The sequence below is a fragment of the Penaeus japonicus genome, unplaced genomic scaffold, assembly GCF_977035675.1.
Source record: "Penaeus japonicus unplaced genomic scaffold, GWHDUDI00000001_assembly GWHDUDI00000032, whole genome shotgun sequence".
Lineage (NCBI taxonomy): Eukaryota > Metazoa > Arthropoda > Malacostraca > Decapoda > Penaeidae > Penaeus > Penaeus japonicus.
Window position 1 is genome coordinate 27,766,692 of NW_028234434.1, and position 2,831 is coordinate 27,769,522.

Below are 2,831 nucleotides of genomic sequence, written 5' to 3' on the forward strand. Positions count from 1 at the left end.
TAGGACTTTGATAGGATAACATTTAAGAAAAGGCAGCGCAAAGAAAGAGGGGGGTTTTGTTAATCAAAGACGTCGAAATATTGATGAAAGGACAGGATGACATAGATAGGATATAGATAGGACTTTGATAAGATAACATTTAAGAAAAGACAGAGTAAAGAAAGAGGGGGTTTTATTAATCAAAGACGTCGAAATGATGATAAAAGGATAGGATATAGATAGGACTTTGATAAGATAACATTTAAGAAAAGACAGAGCAAAGAAAGAGGGGGGTTTTGTAAATCAAAGACGTCGAAATGTTGATAAAAGGAGGCAGAGCCAAGCAAAGAAAAGGAAGGAAAGTCCAAAAAGCGCCCACCTACCTCCTGGATACATCTGCTGGGCGTGGGCCCCTTGGCTCACCATGTCCATCCCTTGGTCATCGTCCTCGTCCTCGTAGTCAGGGAAGAGGCGGGGCTGAGGGGCGTATCTGGAAAAGGACAAAAGGCCTCACACCTCTTCCTCCTCCTGCGCCTCCTTCGGGACTCTTTTTTGTCTGTCGTAAGTGCCAGCGATTCTTACTGGGCCCTCGTGAGATTACAGTGACAGAAAGACTGACCCAAATGTGGTTATTGTGATTTATTGCGACAAAGTAGACAAAATTATGAATGAGACTAATTGACAACACAAAAGAAAAAGGATACCTTGTTAGTGAAGGATAATGACATTGTGATTAAAGGAGTCGAAGGCAAAAGAAGGAAGTGGTCTTTTGTATTTGACTTCTTCGAATTCGAAAAATTCGAATGATGTTTTTCATCAGAAATACACGTATTTCTGATGAGAACACCACTAGAAACACGTAAAAAGTTATTCAGTTGTTGTTGTTTTTTTCCTACGGTAATCTTAATGTTTCCAACAACCTTGAACTGTCCTAGATGATCGCAGTATTAACTCTAGTTATAACAGAAGAATTCTTACATATATTACTATATACCTGTATGTAAGCTAACAAATATTTGTTAGAAAATGGAATATCTAAGGACATCTCTATCTGCAATCAAAATCTTTTTTTTTACAAAATGAATCATCTAAATATATCTATCTACTATATCTCTCTATATCGCTATTTTTATAATACCCGTTTTTTTGCCAATATTCAAGTCATCTATACATGGACACAAATACCCTACCACCTTACCTTATATCCCAAAGATTTTTAGTCGTATAAACATATCTAACGCCCACGGTCAACGCATTCATTAACCATACACATAAAGAATTTACATAATCCATTTGCTAAAGCATGAAATTAATTTGAACCCAATAGCAATGTGGTCAAACACCCAAAGCTCCATGATACTAAAACAAAACTGTAGAAAGTTTTATCCAACATTTTATCCAACCTTTATCTGTGAACTTTGTGATTTGTTTGTGATCTGGTCAATTGGATTCATGGGAATATTGCTGACTAATTATCTATCTGTCTATTTATTTATCTATCTATTTATCAAACAATCAGTTAACCTTTCTATCCATCTATATATATCTATATTTATGTATCTTATACTCTCTCTCTCCCTTTCTCTTTATCTCTCTTTCTCTCCCCCCCCCCTCTCCTCTCTCTCTCTCGCTCTCTCTCTCTCTCTCTCTCTCTCTCTCTCTCTCTCTCTCCCTCTCCCTCTCCCTCTCCCTCTCCCTCTCCCTCTCCCTCTCCCTCTCCCTCTCCCTCTCCCTCCCTCTCTTTCTCTCTCTCTCCCTCTCCCTCTCCCTCTCCCTCTCCCTCCCTCTCTTTCTCTCTCTCTCCCTCTCCCTCTCCCTCTCCCTCTCCCTCCCTCTCTTTCTCTCTCTCTCCCTCTCCCTCTCCCTCTCCCTCTCCCTCCCTCTCTTTCTCTCTCTCTCCCTCTCCCTCTCCCTCTCTCTCATTACCTATAAACCATACCCCATCTCCTTCCTCCCTCAAAAAAAGGTGAAAAAAAAAAAAACAGAACCAAAACTAAGCATAAAAACCACGCACTTAGGCTGCGCGGGTGCCCTTGGCGCGTAGGAGAGAGTGCCAAAACCCAGCTGATGGTTCCTTCCACGTGCCCCCTGTGGCCCTGCCCCTAGAGCGCCCCCCTGCGCAGCCCCTCGAGACAGCAGACCGAGCAGTTCGAGTACGAGTTCGGATCGACGACGTCAGCATTGCGCATGAAGGCTGTCCAAGTTCACGTTGCTGTTGAGGTCACGGGGAGGCGGGTCAAGGTCGGAGGTCTACGCTTGTGCCGGTGGCCGAACTCGAGCACTTCGGATTCCGGCATTCGGGGGGATAATCTCTTGGCTGTAGAGGGGTAGGGAGTGGGGGCGGGGGGGTGGGGGATGGGGATGGGGGGGGGGCGCGGGGGGGGGGGAGGGAGGGGGGATAAAAAAAGGGGATGATTATAAGAATTCAATTGATGAAATTGATATGGATGATGAATTACGCTAATGGATACGAGGAGAGGAAGATATTTTGATATTAGTAATTATTTTTGGATATGTACGTAATTACGCAACGTAATTATCATATAAATATATACATGAAGTCATCATAACTATAGATCATAAAAAAAACAAAAAAACACAGAGACAAAAACAAAGATGAAAATCACATCAAAACTCGAAACAGAAACAAAAGACTTACGACTTGCGTGGGTCGGGGTGGACTGCGGGGGGGTGAGGGGAGGTAACAGCTGATCGACGGCGGCGGGAGAGGAAGCTGTCACTTCCGGTGTGGACACAGAGGGGAGCTCCATGCTGTGGGGGGGAGGGGTGGGGGGGGGAGGGGGAGGGGAAACAGGAGAGGGAAATGAGAGAGAGAAAGAGAAAGAAGGAGA

General features: G+C 44.0%; 1 long non-coding RNA gene across 1 annotated transcript in view; it reads right to left on the minus strand.

Moving 5' to 3' along the window:
• Positions 1 to 2,126, minus strand: part of LOC147467985 (uncharacterized) — a 4,348-nt gene extending 2,222 nt beyond the window's left edge. Inside the window, exons 1-2 of the long non-coding RNA XR_015192645.1 lie at positions 1,994 to 2,126; positions 363 to 469 (exon numbers count right to left, since the gene is read on the minus strand). This is a non-coding gene — a long non-coding RNA (uncharacterized LOC147467985). The remainder of the gene's footprint in view (positions 1 to 362; positions 470 to 1,993) is intronic.
• Positions 2,127 to 2,831: the final 705 nt, after the last annotated feature.